Consider the following 19,265-nt stretch of genomic DNA (forward strand, 5'->3'; position numbering starts at 1 on the left):
TGGGTTAAGCCGCTGCCTTCGGCTCAGGTCATGATCTCAGGATCCTGGGATCGAGTCCCGCATTGGGCTCTCTGCTCGGCAGGGAGCCTGCTTCCCTCTCTCTCTTTCTCTCTGCCTGCCTCTCTGTCTACTTGTGATCTCTCTCTGTCAAAAAAAAAAAAAATCTTAAAAAAAAAAGTGTAGAAGCATTAGCCATCCCAGAACAACTCATTCTAATTATAGAAATTAATATGATATGAAATTGTGTTTTAGTCCATGCAAAGGTTGAACTATTTCTGGTTTATCCTTCTTCCTAGACTCAACCCTTTGGGATTATAACCCAAAGTGTAGAGTGTTTCACCAGAGAAAGTTTGTCCCCCTATCATATAAGGTTTCCAGAATGTCTGTTCAGCATCTCAGTGTCTTTCCTAAAAAAAGCAGAAGTCTCCAGAAAACGTGGCCCTGAATGCAGGTGTTTCTTCTCTGGGTTCCTTTCTCTTCGATGATCAGTTTGTATTTATAGACAATGTTGATGAACTAAAAATCAAATTGTATCTTCTTAAGACAGTCATATTATTCTGCCCTCCTCAAGAAACTTATGATGAAACCTTAAAAATCCATTTTGGGTCTGTGTCATTCTTTGACCACATAATTACCTTGCCTCAGCAGATGTACAGGAGTCTATACATGGACACTTTCTTGGTTTTATTGACATTTATCAGAATAAATACTTGAAGGAAGGTTCTGCCAAGGGATAGGAATATTTAAAAAAATTTGTGAGAGAAGAAAGTTTAGTTTTATTGATTTTTATTTATTCAGTCTACATAATTGGTGGAATTAATAATTTGATCATCAATTTGCCTTATTTTGGATAAACTAATGTAGGTCACAGAAGTGGACATATTGGGTAAACTTTTGACTTTTTAACATGAAGAAAAATAACAAAGTACTAAAAAGAGGCTAGATATAGATTCATAGACTCTGGATTCAAGACCTTGCTTGGTTACTCATTATTTATGTGGCCTTGGGAAAATCATTTACTCTCTTCAGTTTTCTCATTTATAAAATACAGAGAATAAACTTGAGTCAAAATTTTTCCTAACAGTACAATCCTTTTTTCCCCAAGGGAAACTTACATAGAAATTCAAAATTAGAAAAACAAACAAACCCAAAAAACCACAGCTAAATTGGATGTGACATTGTGTTTAGTGTGTGTGTGTGTGTGTCCTGGGTTACAGCAGATATAGATTTGCCCTGCCTTTGCCTTTGGGGTGGTTCCAGGATTCTGTGGAGTAAATAGTCAGGATGTCTGTTCTAAGACTTCAGAACACAAGTCTAAGATGATGTTACATGCATCACCGGACATTGGTGAGAACAGAGATTGAAGGTTATTTGAAGGTCAGAGCATTCCTTGAAAGGAAATATTTCCAAGTGATTTCTGCTGATGCTCTTTTCATGAACCTGTTACTATTTATGGCAACAACTCAGCAATGAGGTTGGAAGTGGCTGCCATAGAAGTTGAAAAGAGAGAAGATTCACACTGAGGATCAACAGGAATGGAGGAAAGGAGGAACAAATGAAGGGGATGAGGATTCAGTGAAGGATATTTTCCAAGATGACTTTTCCAGAGAGTAATTTAAAGTATTTTCCTTTCTTTTAATTCAGGACAAAAATTCCTAAAGACATGAGGCCGGTGATGTATTTCTAGAAGAAGCATCATAAGCAAGTCATTGTTTTTGCCTGTTTGACCTTGACCATCCTGATGCCAGCAATTACCCTGTTTACTGCTATCTAGAAGGAAAAATGCTGTGTGGAAGCTCTTGTCTACTGTTATTTGAACATTTGGAGAAGTCATGGAAGGAAAATAAAAGTTGATTAATGTGATCAGTAGAGAGCAAGGGAGAGAGCTTCAATAGCAGATTTTTTTTTCTTAACATACAGGTAGTTTGACCTAAGTCTGTTTGTTAGGCTGTGTTGGCTGTGTTAGGCTGTGTTAGTGGGTGGGCAAACAATAACAAAAGATGGTAAGTATTGTGGTTGCAACTAAAGAGGGTGGTACTAAGCCTGCTGGTGGTGACAGATTTCTTTGACCTGGGTAGATGTCAGAAGATTTGAAATACAGGATGACTGGTTTCTCTCAAGCAAGCTTTTTCTAGACTATCTGAAATAGATTGATTGAGTGTTGCTGAATGTTTAATAATCTCAGAGTGATCTAGAAATGGAAAAAAAACTATAAATTTTTTACAACTAAATACTGGGTCAGAACTAGATAGAAGTGAAAAAAAGGGTATAGCTTGTTATATACTCTCCTCTTTTGTCTTATGTTAAGGAAATAAACTATATGTTTGATGTGGGTCCAGCTATGGTCTGTAAACATACACAAAATTTTATAGCTTTTCAGCGGGTTAAGAGGGATTTCTTCAATACATCTATCTATCTATCTATCCATCTATCCATCATCTATCTAATCACCTACCTATTTTCCCACAAGTCTATCAGATCTGGAAACTGGAAGAATGTGTAGTTTTTCTTTATAACTTTCTTGACCAGGTCATGCTAATACTACAAAGTATCTCCTTCTAGCAGACTATGACCTCATTGTGACCTGGCACTCAATTTATTGAAACACCTTGATCATTATTTTAAAGCCTTTTAGGGAAAGAAAAGTGAAGATATAAAACTGGTTCCACATTAAACACAGGGTTTTGTCTTTGGTTTTGCCTTTAAAAAAAAAAAGATTTATTTGTATTCAGGAGAGGGAAAAAGGGAGAGGGAGAGAGAATCTCAGGCAGACTCCCTACTGAGCATGGAGCCAGATGCAGGGCTCAGTGTCATGATCCCAAGATCATGACCTGAGCTGAAAGTAAGAGTTGGGTGTTTAACTGACTGAGCCACTCATGTGCCCCTGTTTTTGTTTTTTGTAAGGAGGATAAATTTCTCTTTTGCTAACCTAATAGGGAATTTAACTTTCATGTATATGCCAAGTTTAATTCTTTCTGCAATAGAACTCACCTACAGTGTCCCTGTGGTTGGAATTTTAAACCTGGTATCATGAGCATAGCAATTTATCTCCATGGCTGGATGGGGCTTAGGAAAAGAGGCACAGAGAGGGGATTTGACAAATTTAAAATTGGCTATTAGTTTGTATGTTGAAAGAATTCTAAGAGCAAGAAATTATGCCCTGAAAAGAGTTAGGAAATAACTGTTCAAAGCTTTTTTCCAGTATATTTTTCACAAAGATCTGTAATTTTGAAAGATGACTAGAGTCGAGTGGCCTTTTTGTAGACTGGAGAATTGAAATAGTCCAGCCCCTCTGTTCAATAGATCACCAAGCTCATTAGTATGTTGAGGAATGACAAAATTGTCCCATGCCCAAAAGTAATTAGGGACTGAAGTGATTTTTGTAGTGAAGCCCAAATTAAAATTTAGCTATAATTTTCATGAAATTCATTGGTTGATGTAGTATTATCTCCTTCGTTGCTGAAGCCAGTAAGCTGTAAGAATATGATAATGCAATATTGAGAAGGAATTATGATTCTATTTACTTCTTTATTTGGCTGCCTAATGATTCTGTAAGAGAAGATAATATAAGTGGATACCTCATTTTATGCAATTAGAAAAGTGCTTGATAATATACTTCAAAAATATATTAAATACATTTTAAATGCACTTTGGAAAACATTTATTTATAAGACTCTGTTAATCTTTTGTAAATTAAATATTTCAGACTCATGATTACTATATTTGTAAGTTCAAGTCTTTTCTATTTCTTAAACTTAAATTTGGACTTATCTGCCTCTTGAAGTGAGGGTAGATGGGAAGGAAATATTAGGTAAAAGAAAGATAAGGAGATGGCTAAAGGGGGAAAAAAGTAAAACCCTATCTGGAGGCAGAATTCTTCATTGTAGGTGTTTGGGAAAAAGGAAAAGCAGAACTCACAATGCAGCTGATGAAGGTGAGCAATCTTTAAGGGATGGCATAGAAAGAAAGCAAACAACACTGTTAAGACAAAACATTTTCTGTTGTGTACTAGGGAGAGTGAGATTACTGTGTCTATCTGGTGAGTCAGGTTTATCAGTGACTATCCTTGTAGGTGCAAGCAAAACAAGCCCACTTGTAATACACAATTAACATCTCCCTTCTAGTGCCACAACCAGTCATGAATGATGGCAATTTTGAGTAACAGTGTTTATCTTGAAAGAGCTCACAACACTTCATGGGCACTTTCTCTCTTTCTTTACATCTCTTCTGCTTCCAGACAAGCCCACATTGCATCTCCACCTCCTCAGCTCACAAGGAAGTTGTTGACTGACAGACTCAGTGTATGAAGCTGCCCAGCCCTGCCAAATGCTGGATTTGGAGCTAGCAGGAGGTGCTTTTGGGTGTTCTATTGGGATCTCCCTAATCATTTTTTTTTTCATAGCCTCTCTGAATTTGCTCATGCCAGCTGCCCAGGTCTATGGTAAAACACACACTTGGAAATGTTGCAGTCAGCTCTACTTTTAAGATCAGCTAGCATGTGATACGCTTCCCCCTTCCTGCTCTCATTGCCTCCCTGGAAGACGGTGAGAATGTCTACTTCACTGGAAGAAACCTTAAAGCCCAGAGAGTATTTGCTGCATCTTCTGATCATTCAATAACTGTAAAAGAAGAACTGGGGTTTCCTCTGTCCTCCTCACAACTCCTAAATGTGGAATCACTTCTCCTTATCGATGATCAACTTTCAGTAAAGAGCAGATACTATTTTTTTGAAGAGGTTAAGAAAGCATGAAATACTGACATGAACAAAGTTCAGAAGTCTAATTAGTTGAGTTATATTAGTTGAGTTGAGTTATAACCCAGCCCTTGCTGGCTGATTGGCTTTGTCCTGTAGTTGCCTAATGTATAAAGGAAGATGATGAAGTCTAGCTTGTGGGGGAAGGAAGAGCATTGCAAGAATGATGAATAGTGGAAGTGCTCTGTAGGCCACAAAGATTCACAAAATTGTTATAGTTACTTGGATTTTTTATTTTAAGGATGCATGCTTTCATAAAAATCCAGAAAATTTAGCAATTTCTGGTAAAATTAGATGGCGGGAAAGTTGAGCACTTTTTACCATTTGACTTTGGAGCAGGCAAAGGCAGAAGGAAAATGGAAAAAATTCTGATTCACCCTACTATGTCTTTTAGGTGATTGCAGGGGGCACCATCAAAAGTTTACACTATAGAAAAATGTTAGTTTACTAGCAGCTTCTGTTTCTCTTGCTGCACCTTATTCTTGCATGGATCTGAGGAAGTTAAAACAGTGATAACATTAAAGGTCAGATGAATTATTGCTATAGTGTTCAGGCCAAATTTCTGATAGAGTTTTCCAAAAATGTATAAAGAATCATTCTTAAGGGCCTGTCTCAATGAATTGTTCTTTATTTGCCATGCAGAGCTTTGTAAATATTTAACTTCCTTCAGAGGTTGGAATGTACAAATATGATTTATTATTTCTAATGATTGGAAAGAGGCTTGGTATCTGCAAACAAAAGGTATGAGTTGAAAGAGAATGCATAATACAATGCATTTCTTTATTAGTGCAGAACACTTTCATTATAAGCTGGCAGAACAGCATCTGAAAAGAAAAAGTGAGTGATTCTCAAGATTTGTCCCTTAGTAAGCTCAAGAGGTGGCGTTTAAAGTAGAAATAACTTTTCTTCATTGAGCACTTACTATGTGCAAGGCTCTATTTGGACTAACTGCTTTATGTGCATGTTCTGCCATCTGCAACAGAACACAGACTAACAGAGGATGCAAACTGGATTGTGCTGGGAATGTTACTTACCTATCTTGGTATGTTATAACGCCAATTATTTCTAATTATTTTAATTAGATAATTCCAAAGATAATTCCAAAGATCCTTGAAAAAGAAAAAGAGAGAGATGGACACACAGATAAGAGGGAGAGAAGGATTAGAGGGGGCAGACACCGAGAGACAAGAAGAAGGAGGAAGAGGTGGAGTGGGAGAAAGAGAGAGAAGATGGAGGAGATTGAGACAGATTAGTTGTGAGATTCAGGACTTTGTGGGGAAACATGACTCATGACACATAACAAAAACACAACTTCATTATTGTCTCCCTCAGGTTTATTTCAGACATCCAATGAGCATAATTATCTCTTGCTGGTGAATCAGAACTTGGGTAGGTTCCATTAACTTTTCTGCTCTTATTAACATATCCTACCAACTCTTAAGAAACAAACCAAGTCTCAGTAAATAAATCAGAGTTGCCAAGTCTAAGATGTTAATACACAATGAGCTTGATTCAATATCAGATGTTTTCCCCTTTTCCAACTCAGGCTTTCTTCTAGTTGATAGACATGATGGAAGAGACATTGTTGGCTTCTATCTTCCTATGCTTTGTGCTTTTCTCCTCTTTAACACTTTTCTCATTCCAGTTTTTGAGCTTGTTCTTGACCCTATTAAGGTTTGGGAAGGCAGGTGGAAGGGGAAGAAAAGATCATAAACTGGCTCTTCTGGGCTGAGTACTTTTCAAATGTGATGCTCTCTCTGCTGGGCATTTTTGTGGGTTCCTCCGAGCTTCTTATCCCTGGAGACCTCTCACATTTAGATTTGTTGACCCTCTCAGATCTATCTCTACAGTGCATGTTCATTTTGACTCAAGTGTCTTCTAGCTTCTTGTTCCTGGAATTTCTTTTCTTGTCCAGGTGTCCCTACCTCGCTGGGCCCACTCTGATGCCATGGTAGCTCTGTCTACCAAGGGACTTGACTCTTATCCACCAGAAACATTCATACATCCCTTATCCCACAAAAATTTGAGAGAATAGCTCCATGTCAGCAGCGCCACCCTGCCACAGGTCATTCTGTCTGAGGATTGAATCAAATTTCAGTCTTCTGTGCCCATCCATTGTGAGGGAAAATCTAGTTGTCAAGTAGGTGCCACGGGAAGTCCATTTACTTTGCTGGAGAGACATGAGATAGACACTTCTCTGTCCTGAATAGGTGGGAGAAAGCTCAAAGCATAACTTTCTCTGAAGAAATCTTCTTCCAAATATTTTCCCACTTTCATTCTCTCTCTCCCTTTATCCTTTTTATATTTTCAAGGTGAGTGAGGTGGATCTATAACTTGGGAAACTACTATAACTTCTCGATGGGGAGAAATTCTGCATATGGTGATCTGTCTCACCCTGTTTGGCATCTGATACAGATCATACTGATGGCTCAGTAGAAATCAAGTCAGGAGTAGTCCCCCTCTAACTATGTTAGTAATGACCTACTTTGCAGTTCAAATAAACATGACAAGGAAATAATCAAATTAAGTACTTCTAATGGTTTTTTTAATTATAATCTCAGAGCCTAATATGGTTCTAGATACAAAAAAAGTACCTAGCAAATGTTTGTTTGCAGAAGACAGGAAGAGGAAAGGCAGACAAGTCACCTATTATAATCTGATAAATGTACCTGAATGCCAAGGCCCTGCTTTTTCCCCTTTAGCTTCTGCCAGCTTTGCCCTTGATCTTGCTCTTAGTCCCAATGGTCGTGTTTACTCTGCTTGTAACTGCTGTCTTTCCTTTGAGTAACTGAGGCTCTGAATTTGGTCATCTCTCTCTGTGAGTTCACATTTGCTATAAAACCTGGTTTTGGGGTAAGCTTTCACTACTTTGATGATGAATCTTGACTTATTTTATTTTTTAAAAATATTTTTATGTATTTATTTGATAGAGAGGTAGAGAGAGAGCACAAGTAGGCAGAGTGGCAGGCAGAGGGGGAGGGAGAGCCTGATGAGCAGGGAGCCTGTTGCGGGGCTCTATCCCAGGACCCTGGGATCATGACCTGAGCCTTAGGCAGATGCTTAACTGACTGAGCCAGTCAGTTGCCCCTACCTATTTTATTTTTTATTAACTTACCAATTATTGAGAATCTACTATAAGTCAGACATTAAGTAGGCACTGAGAATACAAAGCTTAAAAGGATATAGTCTTCATATATTAACACAATAACTGATGTACATACAGTCACTAAGTGCTTTAGGGGAATTATATCATTTAATATTTATAATAACCATGTAGCTAGATATTGTTTTTCTCATTTCCATTTTACAGATGACAAAACAAAACACAAGAAGGCTAAATAAATTGCTCAGGCTCCCATAAGAGTAGGATGGGTCTGGAAGTCTCATTTTTTTTTTCAAGTAGGCTCCTAAGGCCAGCATGCAGCCCACCATGGGGCTTGAACTCATGAGTCTGAGATCAAGACCTGGGCTATGATCAATGGTCAGACACTTAACCACCTGAGCCATGCAAAAATGTGGTAGTCTCATTTTTAACCAATACGGTATGCTACTTCCTTCATCTACTTGGTTCTGCCTGATGTATTGAATGACTTCTGTCTGCTTCTGGGGTAGAGTTAGTGCATTAGTACTGGGGTTGGAGTTGGGGCTGGTGATGGTAATGAAGCTCCTAATGAAAATTATAGAGGCACAATATTGTGTGGGATAAAGAGCATTGGTTAAAGTCATGGCTTCAATATTTATTAGCTGTGTGTGCTCTTTCATTTTATAAGAAAGGCATGAGCCTTAATTTTCTAACCTGTAAAATAAGGATAATAATGATACCCACTAAGGATTGTAGGGAAGGTGAAATAGAATTTAACAAATATGTGAAACTCAGGAAGCATTCAATAATTTATAGCTATTATTTTTTGAACTAAATATATTTTAAGATATAATACATTGAAAATATTCAAGTTTGAGCTTCCTTCCAAGGGAAAAAAAAAAAAACACAAGGTTTTGCTCTTTGTAGGATATTTGAAATGAGAAACTTTTGTTATTTCTATTTTAGAGAAGAAGAAAATGATGTGAAAAAACTGCCAGAAACCTGATAAGACTGTCTAAGAATTTGGTCTTTAGAAACAAGATTTCTTGCCTCTCTGTTCTTTCTCTGTTTGTGGTGTCCATAGCTCAATGAAAAACGAGATTTCAACCATTTGTTTCTTCTCCCAGAAATTTTTTTTTACCTTGAATTCCATACCACTAGAAGACCTGTGTAATTCATGTATTTTCTACCTAGTCTGTGATTTTAAAATGGTAAGACTGCTGCACAGTGAGGCCCCTCCCATGTTGGGGACTACAGGCACATTGGTGAAGGGTAATGGCCTCTGCAAACACGTGCAAGACATGCATGGGGTGCGAAGGGGAGCTCACAGAGGTAGGCCTTCTTTAAATTCCTAAAAGACAGTAAGGTAGTTAGTGAATGACACATCCTGTTTCAGCTATGAATAAAAAAGGCCTGTGTTAGACACTGAGGTTCTATATGGAGCTGGGTTTGGCTGTAGGTGATGCTAAGATAGTTTAGCATTTGATCTTTGCATAAAAATTGTCTAAGTACAAGGGGAGATGGAGAGGAGAAGCGAGTTGAGGGAAATTGGAAGGGGAGGAGAACCATGAGAGACTATGGACTCTGAAAAACAATCTGAGGGTTTTGAAGGGGCGGGGGGTGGGAGGTTGGCGGATCCAGGTGGTGGGTATTGTAGAGGGCACGGATTGCATGGAGCACTGGTTGTGGTGCAAAAATAATGAATACTGTTATGCTGAAAAAATAAAAAAAATTAAAAAAAAATTGTCTAAGTAGAAGATTATGTCATCAAAATGAATGGAATGCTTTGTGACATTGGAGGACACGTAAAATACGCAAACTCATTCTCACAAAAGGAAATAAAGCACATTCCATCTCTCTGAGGTTACATGAACCCCCAAAAGAAATACATAGATTTGAATTTAAAATTATATTCTTTAAATTTAAGTCTTTTGTAGGGGACAGGTTTTAACTTCAGAAAGAAAAAATTATCCTCTAAAACATGAGGCAGGGGCACCTGGGTGGCTCAGTGGGTTAAAGCCTCTGCCTTCAGCTCAGGTCATGATCTCAGGTCCTGGGATTGAGTCCCGCATCCCCGGGCTCTCTGCTCGGCAGGGAGCCTGCTTCCCTTCTTCTCTCTCTGCCTGCCTCTCTGCCTACTTATGATCTCTGTCAAATAAATAAAAAAAAATTAATAAAATCTTAAAACAAAACAAAACAAAACATGAGGCAAAGCTTAATTTCTTAAATCTCTACTGTTCTCCTTAGTTTATTTAAAAGGTTTATTTAAAAAGTTTATTTAAAATAGGGAGTAAATCCTCAGACATGAAAATGTCCTTTAGCAGACTGTCATAGTTTCTACTATGAGTTTCCCAGAAAGCCCACAGCATCTCAGGATATTCTTGAGAAAGCACAGCAGAGAGTTGTCTCTTCAGTCTTGTCCTCTGTAGGTGAATAAGGAAAAATTCAGCGAGGGGAGAACTTTTCCATTTATCTCTACATAAGAAGGTAGTGAAGGAAACAGAGAGAAATAGCATAGGCAGCCTCAGAGAACGGAAATAAAAGGGAGGCACTCAGAGCAAACCACTTAACAGCTTCTCTGTGCCCCCAGTGTGAAACCACATACAGATCTATTCTCAAGCAAATGAAGTAATTTTCCACACTAGTTTATAGAAAAGAGCTGGGTTCATCCATCAGACTACACTGCAGTTTTCAGGAAGGTCCAAACTGTGCATTTTGACTGTCATATTGATAACATCTAGCTTAGGGTCTGGCTGATGAGAGATGAACGATAATATTTGTTAAATGCATAAATATGAGTTCAAATTTCTCCCTCTTTATGTTACTTTTGGTATAAAAAGCTAAAGTATTTTGAATTTAAATACAAATGTGCTTCTTTTAGCTTAGGGCAGACCCTGCAATCTATTCATTTTACAATTGTTGAGCCTTATAGACCACTTTAGCAAAAACATTCCTTAGAAAGTTTATCTAAACAATAACAATCTTTATTGTAACCAATTAATCTGAAAAACATTTTCATTAATTTAAGTAGAGATAATTTCATATTAGCATGTGTGTGAAAGGATGTAGGCCTGCTGGATCTGAATGTTCCTTGTGGGGAGCCTCATCTGCTGGGGCTGATTAGACAAGGCCACTTGAAGCAGGATTACAAAGATTGTATTAGTCTGTTCAGGCTGCCATAATAGAACACCATAGACTGGATGACTTAAACAAGAGAAGTGTATTTTATCACAGTTTTGCAGGGCAGAAGTCCAAGATCAGGATATTGGCTTGGTTGGATTCCTGTGAGAGCTCTTTCTGGCTTGCGGATGGCACCTTCTTACAATATTCTCACAGAGCAGAGCAAGAGAGAGAGAGCAAGCTCTTTGGTGTCTCCTCTTACAAGGGCACTAATCTCATCATAAAGGCCCCATCCTTATGACCTCATCTGAACCTAATTACCTTGCAAAGGCCCCATCTCCAAATAACATCACATTGGGGGTTAGGACTTCAACATATGCATTTTGGCAGGATGTGACTCAGTCTGTGGCATTTATGTTGAGTTGTCTGGACTTACTCTTAAGCCGCTGAGCAACAGAGTAAGATCAAAGTCTATGTTTCAGGAAGATAATCCGGAGAAAGAAGGATTGAAGAATTGTTATGACTAGTGATGTGGATAGATATGAGCTATGGATAGAAGAGTTGACTATAAATAAGATGTCATAGATTTAGAATAAGGTGCTGGCAGTGGGATCCTGGAGAAAGGTAAAAATCAAAGATTCATGAAAAATGAAGAATCAACAAGTTTGGGCAACCACCTAGATACAGGGGATGAAGGAGAGGGAGACATTAAAGCATCTCTGAAATTTTGAGCCTGTGCAATATAAAGAACAGTGATGCTGTTGATAGATCCATGGAACTTTTCAACTTTTGATGTGTAGAGAATGAATAGTTGAAGGAATAACCCATTTTCCCAGCTAGATGACACTTGTGTATATGCCCATCTATGTCTATATACCCATCTAAGTAACAACATGAACTCTTAGGCAGCTGAAGTCATTTTACTATGAAGCACTACCTGGAAAAAATTGAGTCATAAATTAATAAACTCAATACAACAAATATTTATTGAGCACTCTTTCTGAACAACGGAGGATCCATAGATATATAGTCCTTGCCATCTATAAGCTTATAATCTAGTGAGGGGGTCATGGACTTAAATAATGTTAGTCTAAAGTAGACTGAGATATTTTATTATGGTAGAGGAAATGTCTTCTATCACAAGCAAATGTTCTAGGGGGAGGGAGGTTGATTTAGTATTTTGGAAAACTTCTGCTTGGAGGGATTAGAGCTTGATCTGGTTTTTGAAAAATAGATGGACTCCACAGAAATGAAGAGATTATTCCAGAAAGAAGGTATCCCATGAGCAAAGATCCTGAGATAAGAAAATGCAGAAGGGCAAGGTTGAGAAAGAAGAGCAGAAAATTCCAATGTAAGCGTAAAAGAGGTGAAAGTATGTGGCTGAGGAAAGCATCTGTCCTAAAGATCATGTGGGGCAATATTATTTCCAAGGGAGGAAAAAAAATGTTTCTTATGTTTTTTAAGATTTATTTATTTATTTGAGAGAGAGAGAGAGAGAGCACACGTGGGGGAGGGGCAGAAGGAGAGGGAGAAAGAATCTTAAGCAGACTCTGCACAGAGCATGGAGCCCAACATAGAGCTTGATTTCATGACCTTGAGATCATAACCTGAGTCGAAGTCAAGAGTCTAACACTAAACAGACTGTTCCACCCAACCGCCCTAGCTCTTACTTTTTAACGTACAAAGTACAGATATACATATAATAAATAATCAGGCATACAGTATATCAGTGGTATTGAAATTGTGTGTGGGTGATTAGAAAAAGATTATCCAAGAAGGCTCCCTAAGCTGAGAAACACTGCTGTGGATGGATTTTTGGCAAAAGAGTGAATTTTATGAAGTTCCCAGAAGAGAGTAACTTGCCTTAGCTGAGTTCTGGTTCTGATCCATTTCATGGGGACAGGACACTGAATTAAGGTGAACGTAGATAATTTGGGTAAAGTTACTCTACAAACTCAAATTGGTTAATGTGATTTTGGAAACTATAAGTGAGGTAAATTATGCAAAAGTGGTTTTTTCCCTGACTCATGGAAAGAATGACTTCCAAAGTAATTTTACCCTTCTTCTGGATTTCGGTGACTTGGCATTATAAAGCACATGAATTGCAGGATGCTTTCAGAGCCCATTACAGTTATTAAATAATGAACATTCTTCAATCTCACCAATTCCATTAAGAGTGACATCATCACTTTCCGAACTCAAAGACATAGTCCTGCCCTTTGTCACATTGCAGACCAGTTTGGTGGTAGGTCTAAGATTGAAGGTTATTATATTTATCCTAGGAGATGCTGTCAGTCTATTCTAATCATTTTATTAGCAAGTATTTATGAAAACACAAAATGTATAATTATTATATGTGCCAGGCCCCCCGGGGAAAAAGGCTTGGAAGATGAGAAGCCACATTTACTGGTCAAATAGAGAGTTGGAGAAACGATATAGAAACTCATGAGAATTTGTGTTAGAATCAATTCATGTAGAGATCTGATGACCCAACTTTGGTAAATAAATAAATAAATAAACCCTTTAGCCTTTTTATAATGTGTGTCTTCTTTGGAATAATAATACATGTCCAGTACTAAACGTCACAAAACTAATCAGGAGTCACATGGAAATAAGGAGGAAACATGATAAAGACAATTTACCTGAACCTTAGAAAGCCAGAATTTGCTCTAATTCAGGAGGAAAAAAAAAAAAGAATCAATAATGGTTGCAATAGGAACGAGTGATAGATTACATTGCTATTGTTCAGTATCCACTTCCCCACCTTAATGAAGATTGGTTTGGCCAGGTGACTTGCTTCGGTTTGTGAAGATGAATAGAAGTGATATGAATCACACCCAGGTAGAAGCTTTGAGAGATATTCATACTTCGTCAAACTCTGTTTCTCTGCTGTAATGCCCACGGTGTTCTAGACATTGACTACTCCTTCACTACTCCTAGTCCCACAGTGAGAAGGGGTTCAGAGTTGTGGTTAGTGCACTATAACATGAACCAGGAGTGAGAAATGGAACTCTGCTTCTGTAAGCTAATGCAATTTTGTTTGTGACTATGGCATAGCTCTGCCTAATCTGACTGCTACAGAAAGCTAGGATAGTAAGATATCAATGAGTAAATGCATGAGGCTGATTAGTGAGAAGTTGGAGAATCCTTCCCTCTAGAGAAAACCGGTGGCTGGAACTCAATAGGAGAGTCAATGATTATGGTTTGAATGGTCCTTCTGTAGGTAGGACAGTGTATCCACTGCTGGTTTTATTTTATGTGCCTGTTTGTGCATGTATCTATTTCAGTTAGGAGAGAGAGGAATAAAATTAATTATTTTATGGGGGGAAATAAGTAATAAAAACTGGTTGCTTATTACTTAATTATTTTTTAACCACCTATTGCAATACAAGTTAATTTACCTCCTCTCAGAAAGTGGGCAATTTCAGGGAATAAAAAGCCTAACAATTTGCTTGCCTGTGACCTTGAGGTAGAGTGTTTCTATCATTCACTCATAGTATCCTCCAGTCCTATAACTCAATATTTCCATTTGAACATGTATCATATTTCTTTTCTGTCTTTGAGCTTGTATTATTTGAGTGTGGTGACTATTACCGCCACACTAGCCTGTATTCAATGTTATTGATTTGTGAGAGAGAAAGAACCCATCCAAGTGAAATGATGGTGGTTAATAGCTAATATTTTAAAAGTACTTTCTCTTGTAAGAATTTCCCATGTATTATCTCTTTTAAATCCTTAAAACGACTCTATGCTGTAGGTACTATCATTATCCTGATTTATCTGCATAGGAAACTGAGGCACAAAAAGGATAAAGTTATACAGTTGTACAGAGAGTGGCAGAGGATGGATTTAAGAACCTGGAAAGTTGGAATTAGGAGCCAGGAAGCTATTTTCAGTTTGTTGCTAATGAGTGGTGCAAATTCAAGCAATTTTATATCTCTGGGTCTCAGTTTTTCATGTTTCCAATTAAAAAGGTTGACCAGGGGAGCCTCCTGGCAATAAAACTCTATAAATTTCTGCACCATCAAATAACCACATTTAAATCACCTCATGCATTATGAGAAGGAGCCGTGACATTAGAAAGGCTGCAAGTTTTGGTGTGGCCAAGCTGTGAGGTCTGGGAACCTACCCTCATGTGTAAATTGTTGGCAATATCTATCTCAGAGATTTGTGGTCACGTCTAAATGAAATACAAAATGAGAGATTTGGGGGTTCTCTGTTAATTGTAAAGAACAGCATAAATAAAAAATTATCACTGTGTAAAAGACTTATTCATTCATTCTTTTATTGAGCCACCCATTCATTCATCCACCTAGCCATTCATCCATTAAATATTTATTAAATGACATTCACAAGGGTGAAGAGTAGAGTTCCTTTCCTGTACAGAGCTCACAGTATAAGCTGGAAACAGGAGAAGGGCTATATCATCAGGGGTCTTGGATACCATGTTAGAGAGGCCAGATTTTATCCCATAGGAGGTGGGAATCCATGGAATAATTTTAAGGAGAGGAAGGTGACTAAACCTACACTAAAACTATGATTAGTCTAGCAGCGTTGTGGAGGATGGAGTGGAAGGAATGAGACAAGAGACAAAATTGTTGGCAGTGGGGTAATCTCTCTCCTAGTTGCCATCTGAGACCTCAGGCCATGAGTAGTCCTGAAACTGCAGCGATGGGAGACCCCCGGGTCTGCATGGGTACTGGGGTGTGAAGAGAAAGGGATAGTTGGGTCATGAGCCCATCAGTTATGTGGCAAGCCTCACTCAGAGACAGCCTAAATTGTCTTGTTCCTGGGGATCCACACACATTCTACCCTTTCCGCTGTCCTACACTAAGCTGGTACCCAGGGAAGCCCTGGAGAAGCTAGGAATATAATAGGTGGGTGTACAAACTTGATCTTACTTTGGTCACTACATTCAGTCTGGCTTCTCTTTAAACCAATCCCCAGCAGAAGTAACATACATCAAACTTATAGAAAAATTGTCATACTTGTGCTATGCCTTTGTTCTGTTCTTTGTTTTCTGGTAGAAGTATCAGAAGGTGAGAAAACCAGAGGTCTAGATAAGCCAAAAATTCTTTAATTAATTCCTAATCCCCCCTTCCATTGACCATAATAAATAAAGACAGATATTTAAGATATAATATTTATAGATCTTTCCATATGTATAAACATGTATGCATACATCTTTCCACATATATAAATTGAAATTAATACTGGCTCTCAAAGTTTCTAATAATAAATACAGAATATCATAGAATATTGAAAAGGTGCCAATTCTGGAACCAGTTGTCTGGTTTCAAATCCTGGCTCAACCTCTTGCGGGCTGTGTGACCCTGGATAAGTTGTCCACCTTCTCGATGCCTCTCCTCCTTCAGCTACAAAATGGAGAAAATTATGTTTCTACCAGTTAAAAGTGTTTTGAAGGCTTCTATAAATATAAATATAAATATAAATATAAAATAAATACATTTATATAAATATAAATATAAAATATAAATATAAAGGGCTCAGAACAGAGTCTGATCCAAAGTAAGAGCCTAATTAATGTTAATTTTTATTCATTTTATTAGCCATGATTACTATTCACACTGCTAAGGTGGCAAGTGTTCCTCCTCATGGGCCTTTCTAAAGATAGAAGTATCGAATTTAAATGTAAGGCAAGCAAGAAATTTGCTCTTACTCAGCACTGAGGCAAATACGGCCAGAGAACAGTGAGACGGACACTTAAAACTAGGAGGTAAGTCCAGTCCCTTTTACAGTCACCTTGTTAATTACAGCTTCCGCATCTCAGACATTCGCAAACCCTCTTCTTGAGCAGAACTGATTTTGGCCTCGTCTGTTGCCTGTTCCCCGCTCTCTCCCTGGTGTCATTGGCCCTGTGCCTGACCCCAGCTGACCTATAGATGTACCAGCACAGAGCTTTTGCTTTCCAAGTGTTGGAATTTCTGGGTGCTCACCATAGGCTAAAAGCCATATGCAGAACATATCTGAGTGGTCTAAGATAGGGCTGTGTCTGAGTTGGTGCCAATTCTTCTTGCACCAGAAATACTTATTAATCTCCTTGCAGGTACTTTCAAACTAACTTCTTAGTAGAAGAACAATCTCAGTATCGTCACACTCTAACTTTACTCTAGATTGCTAAGTCTTTGAACTTAGGGTCTGGTTTTTATTAAAACCATGAATTGCTATACGGATGAAGTAGGGATTCCCTCTACTTAGTTCATAAAATATAAAAAAGTGAAGCAATGGAAGACACTGCTTGGTAAATTTGATTTTTCCAAAGTTAAAAAATTACCACAAATAAGAAATGATTATGCAACGGATGGAGGTATAAGCTAATGCTATGGTGGTTATCCTTTTGCAACGTGTTGTAGGCCTTAAGTGAAACTTACACAGTGCTATGTGTCAATTATATCCTGATAAGGTTGGAGAAAAAAAGAACTTAAAAAACCCCTTGCAATGTCAAAAATCACAAGCAATATTAAAGTGTAAATGACAAATTTGGAAAACCTTATGAGTTATGACAGCTGAGAAATGAATTTCCTTAAGGTACAAATAATGCCAACAAATCAATAAGGAAAATACTGGAAATGGAGCAAGCATAAGAGACTTGTGGCAGAAATAATTAAAATCAATAAACAAGATAAATTTTCAACTTCAATAGTGATCATATAAACATGAAATAATAAAAAGATACTCTTTTTTGTCTGTGAAATTGGTAACGATTAATGATTAAAATGGGTAATTAGGACAAAGCTAACATAAAAATAGTCTCTTGGGTTGTCTAAATAGTACAATACTGCAGGAACAGAAGCTGACAATATGTTAGGGCTAACCGAAGGCCTTAGAGGAATCCATACCTTTGATCCAGTGATTTCAGTTCTAGAAATCTTCTGCATGGAATTAGGGATTCATAAAAAGATTTTTGTACAAAGATGTTTAATACAGTTTTGGTTATGATAGGAAATAAACCTAGTAACATCATCAACTACAAAGGAACAAAACAAAACAAAAACAAAAGAACCTGAAAATGAGGATTTTTGATGAGTTGAAGGTGGAGAATGATTCCACAGATTATGTTTCACTCATATGGCAGAATTATTACCCACCACATATTTTTAAAGTTTTTATTTAAATTCAAGCTAGTGTAGACTTAATTTCAGGTGTGCAATTTAGTGATTCAAAACTTCCATACATCACCCAGTGCTCATCACAAGTGCCTTCCTTAACCCCATCCCCTATTTAACGCATCCCCCCATCCTCCTCCCCTCTGGTAACCATCAGTTTGTTCTCTATAGTTAACAGTGTTTCCTGGTTTGCCTCTCTCTTTCTCTCTCTCTTTCTTTTTTCTTTTAACCTCTTTGCTCTTTTGCTTTATTTATTAAATTCCACATATGAGTGAAATCACATGGTATTTATGTTTCTCTTTCTTTCTACCTGGGCAAAAATATGGAAACTTCACAAATTTCTGTGTCATCCTTATGCAGGGGTCATGCTCATCTCTCTATAGTTCCAGTGTATGTACTGCCAAAGTGAGCACTACCCACCATATTTTTTTAATAGAGACTTTATTTTTTTTAAAGATTTATTTATTTATTTGGGAGAGAGAGAAAAAGAAGGCCCATGTTGAGGGGGAAGGGCAGACAGAGTGGGAGAGAGAAAATCTCAAGCAGACTCCCTGTTGAGCGCAGAACCCCACTTGGGGCTTGATCTCACAACCCTGAGATCACGACCTGAGCTGAAATCAAGAGTCCGATGTTTAATGGATTGAGCCACCCAGGAGCCCCAATCTTATTTTTAGTGTATCCATTATTAGCCATATTTGGAAATAATTTTTAATAATAATAAAATACATATATATGCATATATGCATGCATATTACACATATTATATATCATAGACATATCAAGCTGTTATTAACCACGTTTGGAAAGAAATTTTACTAACCTAGAGATCTATACATACATATCTCATAATATACAAGTATGTATTATCGTACAAATAAGTATTTTATTGTGATGTAATTATGTATTATCATACAAGTAAGTAAGTATCATACAAGTAAGTATGATAATACATAATTACATCACAATAAAATACTGCCTACATTTAAAAAAGTAAACCTACCCATATACACAAATGCATATATGCCGAGTATAGAAAAAGACTGGAAGGAAATAAATGAAAACCTTAACTGCATGTTATTCCTGTTTGATAGAAATGATGGGGCTAAAAGAAAAAATAATGTGAACAGACCTATTACAGAGATGTGATTTAGGCAGCATTTTTGCATACTTTTCAACTTGAGCC

General features: G+C 37.5%; 1 pseudogene; it reads right to left on the bottom strand.

Annotated features, from left to right (window-relative positions):
- Positions 1 to 18,398: 18,398 nt before the first annotated feature.
- Positions 18,399 to 18,495, bottom strand: LOC125099507 (uncharacterized; annotated as a pseudogene).
- Positions 18,496 to 19,265: the final 770 nt, after the last annotated feature.

The sequence above is a fragment of the Lutra lutra genome, chromosome 4 (genome assembly GCF_902655055.1).
Source record: "Lutra lutra chromosome 4, mLutLut1.2, whole genome shotgun sequence".
Lineage (NCBI taxonomy): Eukaryota > Metazoa > Chordata > Mammalia > Carnivora > Mustelidae > Lutra > Lutra lutra.